Below are 12,381 nucleotides of genomic sequence, written 5' to 3'. Positions count from 1 at the left end.
AATGACAATGCTAACATGTTATGTTTAAGCAGGTATATTAATGTTCACCAACTTAGTTTAGCATGTTTGCATGCTAACGTTTGCTACTGAGCACCAAAAACAACTAAAGCCAATCGGAATGTCATCCATGTTGCAAGTATTTGGTTATAAAGCAAAATGTTAGAGAGGTTTTGACCTGGTGATGTATGGTGCTAGAGGAAAAGTCAAAGGATAGTTATAAATGGTAAATAGACTGTACTTATATAGCCATCAGGAGCGATTTGGGGTTCAGTATCTTGCCCAAAGACACATCAACATGTGAACCGGAGGAGCTGGGAATCGAACTGCCGATCTTCCAATTTGTGGATGACCCACTCCACTTCCTGAGCCACAGCTGCCCCAGAACACTCTATTATAACAATTCATTCTGAGGGGATTCCAAATGTCATAGCAATCCATCCAATATACTCTCAAATGCCAATATGAACCTCAAGCTGGTGCTAAAGGAAAGTAACCGGACAACCAAACTCAGTAGAATACGTCCTCTGGGTATCATGGATATCTGCACCAAATTTGGTGCGGGTATTTCAGAAGATAAGAGAAAACTTTTGACCTGCTGGTGGCGCTGGAGGACAAGTCAAGGGATCCTCAATGTCAGTAGGATTCATTAACTGAGGACAATCAATGTTTGCACACAATTTCAATGGAAGTGATGGAGGACTAAATCCACAGTGTGTCCACACAGTCATTTCAAAGTAGACGTGAAGCTTATATGAGTCTTCATCAGTGTGAGTTAGTCATATCAAGTGATATCTGACACATTTACAGTCTTTTTAGTATCAAATTCCCTCTTAGTGTTTCCCTGTTGAGCTGTGGTGGAAGTATAGTAACAAAAAGAGGGACAATCTCAGTTAAGAGCCTCCTCTGAATATGTTATGGAGAGGGAGAGAGAGAGAGAGATAGAGAGAGAGAGAGAGAGAGAGAGAGAGAGAGAGAGAGAGAGAGAGAGAGAGAGAGAGAGAGAGAGAGAGAGAGAGAGAGAGAGAGAGAGAGAACTAGTCAGTTTTAGGCAGGCTGTGGGATTTTGTAGTGATCTAGCATGACAAGGACAGCAGGGTGTCCTTACTGCCTTATGTGTGTGTTTATGAAAGAAAAGGGTGAAAAGAGGCCACATGGAAACATGTTGATTATTCTGAGGGAGTGTTTAATACAGCAGCTTTAAAGTATTCTACAACTTGCTTGAATGATATGAAGGTTCAAATCCGCCTACTTTCACATCTTCACACACCTGGACTATCACTGATTAAATTGTATGTGTGTTTTTTTTCATTTTGTCTGTTTGAAAATTACAAAAAAATGTTATAAATATAAAGTGGATCATTTTAATCAGCTTTAAGAAATCACGTCTGGGATGGTGGAAGAAAGGGTCTTTCCACACACACACACACACACACACACACACACACACACACACACACACACACACACACACACACACACACACACACACACACACACACACACACACACACACACACACACACACACACACACACACACATCATTAATATTTAGTGAAGCTTGACAAGCAATTGCCTCATGTGCTTCAGTGACTTGCAGTAAAATGGGTGAGGCAGCCATCTGTATTGTGTGCATGCGTGTGTATAATTGCGTGCTTGCTTTCGACAATGATAATAATTTATTACTGTCTGATAGGCTAGAATGAAGCCAGAGATGAAGCGGGACCCGCCAAAGACAACACAGCAGATTTCTATATTCTCCCACTGTCGACAAAATGCCAAGAAAAAAAGTGAATACTTCTTCTACCACTCATTATTTCAATAACCCTACTTTAATCTAGTATAGTTACTTCTGCCAGTAAGATTTCAGACTCTTCTTCTTATATTCTTCTCACACACTGTAGCACATCTGTCAAACACAGACTGATACATTCATTCTCAAAGATGCTAAACACACACACTCATAAAAATGAGCAGCACACAATTTGTACAGATCCATCATTTTTTAATGGCTTATGAGACAATATCACAAAAAGCTAAAATCTCATTATATAAATGGAGCTTACATTGCCTGCAGACTGATATTCCTACTTATGCATTATTAGAGACAAAAATAACTTAAGAGTGCTAGAAAAATGAAAACCAAGTGAGTCTACCCTTCAGGGCTGCAGGTTTTTTAAACTGGGGGTGCGGGGACCACGGTGGGGTAGTTGGCCTACTTCTGGCTGGTTGCAAGGAGATCATGTTTTTTGTAAGTACCTCTCTTTTAGGGCATACAGTACAGTAGAGCCCCAGGTTCAGAACCAAAAATAGGTCATTAAAAACTGTTGCTACACAATTTAATGAGATCTGGGTTCAACTGTGGGCTGGGAGATGAAAAAATGGTCCTGCCTGGCATCAGGATTTACAGGATGAAGCTTCAGTAGAGGCACAAACATTTAGACCACCCTAGTACACTGGAATGTTCAGGCATGTCTTCATCTCTTAACATTATAACTTAAAACCATTTTCCAAAGCTCTGCCTGTTTTTGGCCTGGATGTCCTCTTGTTGCAGACTGCAAGAAGAGATTTTTGGAGACTGTATTTCATTTGTTTAAAACACCCAAAAGGTAGTGGTTACCACTGTCGCCCAACAGCAAGAGGTTTCTGGGTTCCAACCCACCGGCCTGCTGTTCTCCCCATGCGTAGTCTGGCTTCCTCCCACAGACCAAACTTACTCTAAGATGCCTGTATGTGTGAAAGTGAGAGTGAGTGGGTGTCTGTCTCTATGTATGTTAGCACCGTGAGCCCCACCTCTCGCCCAATTGGCTCCAGCTACCCTGTGACCAGTGGTCTCCAACCATGTTCCCGGAGAACTACTGCCCTGCATGTTTTAGGTATCTCTCCACTCTAACACACCTTGGGCCCGTTTCAGAAAGCAGGTTTAGTGAAAACTCTGAGTTAGTTAACCCTGAGATGAGGGGAACTCTGGTTTTTCGGTTTCACAAAGCCAGTTCAGCTTAACTCTGAGTCAATTACCATGGCAACATACTCCGTGAACCTAACCTGCTCGCTGGCAGGTTTTCTTCAACTAACCCTGAGTTTCTCCTCCTTTTTAACTGAATCCTGCAGACTGAAGGAGCTGTCAGACATTTCTTAAAGAAATCTCCGTCAGAGGGAGATCAGACCCCGCTGGGATGTTTTATCTCTGATGATGTTCTGTTTGAGTGTTTCCATTTTTCTGTACAATCGATCATTTTATCTGAACAATATTCTCAGCCCTCGTATCGTCTGTACGACACATCGTGGACATGCTGTCAGTTCAGAACTAGTTCTTTGTGTTGCACTTTGTTTTTTTCTTTGCCGATGGCAGTTTTATATGTAACATCTGTGATGCTGAGCATGTTACCAAGGCAACCGTCTGTCAGGCTGTCAGACATGTAATATTTAAAAGTTATTGATAGCCAAGTGGTTACTGCGCATGCCTCATAATGACAGTGTGCCTGGTGCGATTCCTGCAGGTCTTTCCCCTCCCCCCTCCCCCTGTTTCCTGTCAACCTTTATACCAGCTAATGTTAAATTAAGGTGAAAGTGCCCAAACATAAATCTTTAAAAAAAAAATGTGACTCTTGCACTGAAACATTTACACTTTGGTAGTGTTGTATGTATAAAGGAATGTAGGTGTTGCTTTCAAATATACAATATTAAATACTGGCAGTGTTGGGTTGCCTGAAAAATTGACTTTCTTTTTTGCTTAGAAGATTTCACTAAGTACTGAAATATATCACATGTTGAATGTACCACTGAATGCTGTTTAATGAGGGCAGGCTAAACAACATCATAATTGCTATTAATGAAATGATACCTGACTTGTTTGAGTTATATTTTTATATTTCATATTCAGATGCTGCCCAGTAGGCCTACGTTTTGTACCTGTTGGGGTCTGCATGAATATTAAATGTGCCACGCACAAACACATACACAGACACAGAATATAAATGTTGATTAAGTGGAACACTCAAGACAAAACTTTTTTTTTTTTCATTAATACTCACACATTGACTCGGTTGGTAATTTTCTGCCATGTCAGTTCATGTTCTTTTGCTGCTGCTACTGTATTGTTCTTTTTCTTAAGTATATTCTCATCATCTGCATTCATTAGTATTTCTAACTCCACTGGGGAGAAGTAAGAGGACTGAGCCCTTTGTTTCACCTGTTGCCATGGTGAATCATGTTATCTGTGCTCCATTGATGAGGGCTTGGTATCTCCTCATGGACGAGCTTCACTCAGAGTTACTTTGACTCAGAGTTGATTGAACCAACTGTTATCAGCTGTTCTGAAACCCAAAATCTGAGTTTGACAGCTCAGAGTCGGTCAACCTAGAGTTAAGGTTTTAACTCAGAGTTAGTTAAACCTGCTTCCTGAAACAGGCCCCTGATTCTGATAATTAACTTGTTTTCAAGCAGCTGAAGCTCGTCAACAGGCTTGATAATTGGTTCATTATTAGAATCAGGTGTGTTAGAGTGGGGAGATACCTAAAACATGCAGGGCTGTAGCTCTCCAGTAGCAGGGTTGGTGACCACTGATCTAAAGGATAAGTGGTTAAGAAATGAATGAATAATTGAAATGTGGGTGATGAAGGTTATGGTTTGGCTCCCTGGCTGATGACTCCTCTAGCCAACCCACCAACGTCATAGACCATAATAACAGCATCTTTTTATATTGCAGTACTTCTACTTCTCTGAATACTTCTTCCACTACTGATCAACACACACCTTTACCTCTCAGTCTCATTGTTCTATTATGGAGATGCTCGCCGTGCACCTCTGGCCAGGTGTGAAAATGTGTAGACCTCCAACTGTTTTACAGAATCTGTCCTCCACATTCCTCCGTCATGCTCCATGCTCAGCAGCAGGTTATTCCAGGAGGCGTTTCAGTGTATTTGAAAGCCTGGCACCAAATCTGCTTTTCTGCACACACTGCAACATTTCCTTTTTATCAAACTGAACTGTAGCGGCTGCAAATATGTTGAATTATGGCATCGCATCATTATCATGTTGCCTGTGACAGAACTCATACATTGGCCTTGATTCTGTGTATTTGTCACAAATTGTGGCATTATTGGTGTTAAATAGTAGCATGAAGGGATAAAGAAAGGATATTTTTGCTTGTGCTGAAGCATTATCATTTGTTAGAGGTGGTCTCCATCTGAATTCGATTTTCATCAGATTAGTATGTGCACGTGACAGCCGGACAGCGTGTGTGTGACTCTTCGTGAGAAAGAGACACAACACTGACGGAGCGATTAAACAGAGAGAGAGAGAGAGAGAGAGATAGAATGTGAGAAAAGGAGTGAGAGACAGAGAGAAAGATGTTTGAGCGTGATATGAAACTCGTGAGTCAGGCAGCAGACGCCCAGAGGAGAGGAGAGGAGTTCAGTATGATGATACACTTAGTACAGGCCTACTGCTGGCCATATAAAAAACAGTGACTATATAAAAACAGTCTGTATTACACTATAGAACTAACTATAGAATGGGAGAAAAAACATAATAATAATAATAATAATGATAATAATCATCATCATCATCGTCATCCTTATCATAATAAACCAATACTTTAATGACCAATGTTTGTCATTAATATTAATAAATACAAATAAGTAAAAGTGAATTATACAATAAGTCATACATAACTAAAGAAAGACAGTAGCCCATCTATTACACTACAGAACTGGAGAACATGCAAAAAACAAGATAAAATCAATAGAAGCACACATAGACACATGCATTTAAAAGTGTAATCTTCTTCAATAAAATAGACCAGAGAAATGTTCATTATCAAAGTGACTTTGTGATTTTGTGACACTACATGAGATGAGATGGGAAGTTATTAACAGCCCCAGCCATCGGTGTATGAATGTGTGTGTGAATAGGTGAATGTTGAGTGGTAGGAAGACTAGAAAGGTGCTATACACATGTTTGCCATTTACCATTAACACTGTTGTAAGTTGGCTTGTATGATAAAATGGGATTGTAGCTCATTCTCTATCTTAGTCCATCTTTACCAATGTGCTCTTTGGTGCCCCCTCACACACACAGGAAGGGGTGTGTGTGTGTGTATAATGACTGTGTAAGTAACAATCTGTTACTGTGTGTATTATAGTGTGTGAGAGTGATGCATAAGAGAAGCTCTAAGGATACCCTGGATGTTTCCACTGCTGCCCACGTTTGCTCTGCACAGCAGCAACCACGCAGTCTAGAAATCAGTGGGCGGACTAAGAATCCCTTAAATGTTTCATAACTCTCAGTGCCTACTGCTTACTACTGGGAACCCCAGTAAGAATCAAACTCCTGCCTGTAATCTGAACTGTAAAATGATGATGAGGCTTTATGTCAAAGCACATATATCAAAAATGTAACATTGTGCAGGAGAAACAGCGTGTGAAGAAATCATCCCTTTATAAATATCAATAATTATACTTGCACAGCATCATTTCAATCGATCACTCGTTCATCTTTATTCAGTTTCGCAGGGAGCCACAACCCTCTAAAAACAAACAAACAAAAGGATTATATTGTACTTCACTAAATAAATGGATTAATAATATGAAACATAAGTGCACAGGGCTTCTGACCTGATCTGAGCAGACGAGCAGCTGTATCTGACAGTGATTTCTCAGCTGTTGAGATGTGTTTCCCCTGCATTCATTTGATAGATGTGTGAACTTCCTTTGGTACTGAGCGCAGCAGGAACAGTATCTGACAGTTTAAAATCAAAGCTGTCAGGATGCGTTCGTGAAGCAACTGAGTGACAGATGTCTGTTAGAAGCAGAGGAAACACATCCTGACAGCTTTGATTTGTCACTGTCACATACTGTCACATACTGTCACATACTGTCACATACTGTCACATACTGTCACATACTGTCACATACTGTTCACATATGTATCAAATTGATGCAGGTGACTTGTTCCCCACAAAAAGTATATTCTCTGAATCTCAGCCATAAATCACTAAATGTATACTATGTAAGGGTATGTATTATGTAAGGGGAAACACATGGTGACAGCTGGCATGTTACTGTTGCTGTGCTGTGATGGCCGAGTGGTTAAGGCGTTGGACTTGAAATCCAATGGGGTTTCCCCGCGCAGGTTCGAACCCTGCTCACAGCGGCCGGAGTTTGAGACTCTACATTAGTGTGATAGTTTATTATACCCCACATACACATTTATTACTTAATTATCTTGATGCATGTGAAATGTGAATGCAAAGTTTAAATTCATGCAGATTTCAACGTCACTGTTCAGACCACGTTTTGAGATGGTCAAGCTCACGACATCGCCTACTTAATATTGAGATCTGTTCACAATGTGGCCACAACAGAGAAAACAAGAGTGACTTTTAACACCAGGCGTAAATGCAAAGACCCACTGATCAGATGTCATTTTTCAGATAATGTATCCGGATACAGATTACATGTTAATACCAGGTGTAAATGGGGCCCTATATACAGTATGTTCTGGATCTGCACATACTGACATTATTATGAATAGTAAGTCAAGTGGAAATACTTAATATACATTTTATACACATTTTCCCCAAATCCAACCTGACAATATGATGGCTTGGGGAATTAAAGATTTGCTTTCTACCACATGTGTCTAATCCAGAGTGACATTTTTCCTTGAGAGACACATTGCTGTTGAATTTTTAAAGTCTTTTTTTTTTTTTTTGCAGTGAGCATCACAGATAAAAAATTCAAAATAAATTCCATTCACCTGCATTGTGAGGCATCAATCTCAAAGACAGATATCTTAAAACATGGACAAATAAAACCCAAACAATGTGCATTGTTACATGTTAGTAGAAACTGCTTTTAGTTGTTTAGATGAACAGATTCTTTAAGACGAAAGAACTTGTCATTGATTTTAGAAAGAAAAAGATATCGGTGACTTCTGTACTCATCAATGACGTGGCTGTTGAGGTGGTCTCCTACTACAGGTACCTTGGCGTCCTTGTGGATAACATGCTGGACTGGAAAGAGAACACCGGTGCCATTTTTACGAAAGCCCAGTCCAGACTGTTCTTCCTCAGGAAGCTTCGGTCATTTGATGTCAGCATGTCACTATTAAATGTGTTTTATCAAAGTATTTTAGCTAGTGTGTTTTTTTTATGTCGGGATGGGGGTTGAAGTCAGAGGACAGAAATAGGATCAACAAGTTAATAAAAAAGGCAGGATCCATCATTGGTTTGCCTCCTGACTCACTAAAGGTCGTCATGGAGAAGAGAGTAGGCAGGAAACTCAGTAGCATCCTGCACAATAAGGACCACCCATTGTTTGGTGTTTTTAGTGAACTGAAGAGCTGCTTTAGTGCCAGACTGGTGATGCCAAGGTGTTCTTCAGAAAGATTTAGAAGATCCTTTATACCTGGTGCAGTGAGGTTTTTTAATGAACATTGTTGTTGACTGCTGAGTGTTGTGGATTGTTTGATTGATGTTGATGTGGTGCTTTGCACTTATCTTGTACTGCCTGAGTCTGTATGTTTCCTTGCTGTATGTTGGCTGTCTATATGTGAAGGTGACATTCAATTTCCCCTCTAAGGGATTAATAAAGTACTTATCTCATCTTATCTTTAAGGTGTGGTACCAAACTGCAAACCTATTTGGCATGTGGGTCAATGACGTATAAGGATTTTCAACAACTCAATTTTAAATAATAAAAACAAGCATATCTAATGCAGTAGTTCAAACATTCAGAATGTTGTGTACCTGACAATTCATATTACAATTTGAAAGTGATTTTAGTGGGTTTTTCAAGATTAATTGGCACTGGTTTCGAAAAAAAAAAGTCATGTGGTGCGACCATGATTCATCTTGAAATATCTTATATAAATAAAAGACCATCATTTACAAAGATTTTTTTTTAAATGCAAATACTTTGTTTCCAAACACTTTATATTACTGAAAACTTGTAAAAAAAAAGATGTGAAGCGTGTTAAGTAAATTAATTTATTTCAAGATGAATCATGGTCGCACCGCATGACTCTTTTTAAAGGCCAGTGCCAATTAATCTTGAAAAACCCACTAAAATCACTTAATTTCGAATGTATAATATGGAGCTTCAGGTACACAACATTCTGAATGTTTGAACTACTGCATTAGATATGCTTGTTTTTATTATTCTACAATTGAGTTGTTCTAAATCCTTATACGTCATTGACCCATGTATGGTGTCACTTATTATATTATGTATTGATATCATTTCTTGTTAAATGTCTTTAGTCTGTACATTTTTTGTTTGTGCTGGAATTATTTGTAACTGTTCAAAGCCCTCTGGGGCTAATTTGTGGAATTTGAGGAATTGGGCTACACAGATGAAAATGGACTCGACCTCACTAATCTCTGACCTTACAGACAATTTGAACCTTTAATGAAATTGTTTCAGTACTTCTGGTTTGAAAGCTATGTTCAGATTTTTCAAGTCAGAAACTGTGTGAGATTTAGTGGCATCTAGTGGAACAGAATTGGCAGAAATGGAATTTAAGGGTAGGACCCTCTAGCCTAGTGGTTACAGTGCATGTCATCTATCCACAATGTCCCTGGTTCAAGTCCAGCAAGGGACCTTTGTTGCATGTCATGCCCATTTCTCTCTCTCTCTCTCTCTCTCTCTCTCTCTCTCCCCGTGTTACTTGTTGGTCTCTCTGCTACCAACTATCTAATAAAAGCCCAAAAAACAATATCTAAAAAAAATGGAAGGGTGGGGGGAGGGGTTACAATCTGCAACCATACACACTTTGTCTTTTAAAGTGATTTCAGTGTAAGTGACAGGGCACAAAACACTGCATAAATAAGTTCAGCTGAAACTAATATGAGGCTGAGCCAGCCTGGTCAGAGCAAGATACTTCCTGCTTTATTTGGCATGGTGGTTGAACAGGCGATGACCTCACTACAGGATACCGTCTTAGGCACAAATATCAACCACATGGTGGTACTAGAGGAAGAGTAAAGATATTAACAGGGTCAGTAGCGTATATCGTCAGGGGACCATAAATGTCTGCATAATATTAAATCCATCCAAATATTTTGGAGGTGTTTCAGTTTGAACCAAAGTGACATTTTTATCCACCAAGCATCCAAAAGCAGCCCAAGAAAAAGTAAGTGTGCTGAGGTGTTGACATACTTTAGTGTATTTCACTACCAAGGACCACACCAACAACAAGATGCACTTAAATGATTTATTAAGAAAAATGATTGATGAGCATAGTTCTTCTGTGACTGCATTTTGGGGAGATATAGGAGGTCCACTGTAGCACTCAGGCAGCGCCGATGCATCAGGACCCTATGAAGGACAGGAAGAAACAGGAAGAGAGGAATGGGGTGGGAGGGTATGATGGGAGGAGAAGTCTATGTGGTATTTATAAGAATGGCCATAGGTGGAGCAGTTGTGGTTTGGTCCTGTTCCTGTATAAGCTTTGATTAGTGAATCTATAGTAACCAAACTCCCAGACCTCATTTTATCTAAAATCAAGTCAATGAAGAGATATACAGTAGATGTTATGTTGATGTCTTGTTTGCAATAACACTGGATATTTCCATGAACTGGATGAACTGTATGATGAATACGCACCCTTCATGGAAAAAGTTACTGAATACTCATGTTCTTTTTCCTTGTCTGACCTCAGTTGTATGGGACTAAACCTACAAGCATGGAGAGCCTTTTAACCTAAATGGCAGTTTGAATTAATAATGAACTTCCTGTGACAGAGCAGCTGGGGGAGTGGATGGAGAGAGTGGTTTTACCTTAGTTAGAAGACTGCTACATGTGTGGGTTTCATGCGGGGGTGTTTGTGAGAGGACGAAGAGCTCAGGAAGGAAACAATAAACAGAGGTAGTCATAATGAGCCAGCGGATGTTGACACACACTATGTCGTTCATTCTTTCTTTAATTCCTTCCTTTCATACCAAACCGAATCTGTTATTGTTGAGCATTTCTGAACACTGAATCAGCCCTGAGATGATGAGGCTCCTGACTCGGTTTACTGCGTGCCAGCACCTTATCATTATTACAACTAAAGTTGAACTGTGGGCCCCTCTGAGAGACAAGATGTCCAAAGATTAGGTAATATTGGAGTGTGCGAGATTTGTAAGTGGCATCTAGCAGTGAGGTGGCAGATTGCAACACAATGAACACCCCTCCCCTCCCCTCCCCCCTCCACTTCCAAGTATGCAGGAGAAACTATGGTGGGTGCGAAACTGAAACATGTAAAAAGCTCCCTCTACAGACAGTGTTTGGTTTGTCTGTTGTGGGCTACTGTAGAAAGATGGTATTACAACATGGTGGGCTCTGTGGAATAGGACTCGCTACCTCTATAGATATAAAGGGCTCATTCTAAGGTAACAAAAAACAATGATTCTTATTTTGAGGTGATTATACACTAACAAAAACATACTTATGAGTATTATATTACATTTTTGCCAGGTCCTTTTACTCCGTCTCAAATACTGGACCTTTAAAGGTCAGGGGCTGGCAGTGGTCAACTTTTCCTAGTTGTAAATCCAGCCTTACTTTGCACAAATCTAAGGTCCTTAGAATGTGCTGTCCAATGTAATTTGGCAAGCACCTGATTAACCAATTAGTACATTCAAGTGCACATTAGTAGTACATTATTTTACAACTTGGATGCCATATTTCCTCTGTTCATCCAGTGAATGTTATAGCAAAAGATAAAATGACTCACTGTGATAAATTACAACAATTGAGAAAACTAGCAAACAGGGTGTAAGCTGCTGTGATGGCTGGGTGGTTAAGGCGTTGGACTTGTAATCCCTGCACAGGTTTGAACCCTCCTCACAGTGTTCATTATGGCACACAGCCTGTGGCTAAAAGGAAGGTTCAGACGGTTGTTAGGACTTACACCAAATAGACTGTAACAAGAACTGAAACCGGCTACACAAGACTGAGCCGCTGTCATGGCCGAGTGCATTGCATTTGAAGTGTAAAAAATAAATGCCACTCAATTTTTAGAATGGTAAAAAATCACAGGGGTTCCAAACAGAAAAAAAGATGTTCAAGAGCACATTCCTGGTACATTATTTTGTAACCTGGACATATGTTTTTCTACTGTTCTTAGACTCCACTCACTGCAGTTTGCTTATCGGGAGAAGGCGTGTGTGGAAGATACCATCCTTCATATACAACAGCGTATTTTATATGTTATATGTAAAAAAAAAAAAAAATAGAAAAAAAAATACTGCATTTCTGAGATTAAAGTCATAGATTTACAAGAAAAAAAAACTCAGATATTCTCTGACATTATAAAGTGACAAATTTGTGAGAAAAAACACTCACAACATAAACATACAAGAAAAAAAAGCCTCACTTTGCAACATTGCAAAGAC

General features: G+C 39.7%; 1 non-coding gene across 1 annotated transcript; it reads left to right on the top strand.

The window, feature by feature from the left end:
- Positions 1–7,072: 7,072 nt before the first annotated feature.
- trnas-uga (transfer RNA serine (anticodon UGA)) lies at positions 7,073–7,154 on the top strand. The gene has a single exon. It is a non-coding gene; the product is annotated as a tRNA-Ser (tRNA).
- The last annotated feature ends 5,227 nt before the right edge of the window (positions 7,155–12,381 follow it).

Source organism: Scomber scombrus, chromosome 18 (genome assembly GCF_963691925.1).
Source record: "Scomber scombrus chromosome 18, fScoSco1.1, whole genome shotgun sequence".
Taxonomy (NCBI): Eukaryota; Metazoa; Chordata; class Actinopteri; order Scombriformes; family Scombridae; genus Scomber; species Scomber scombrus.
This window is presented reverse-complemented; position numbering and strand designations above follow the sequence as displayed.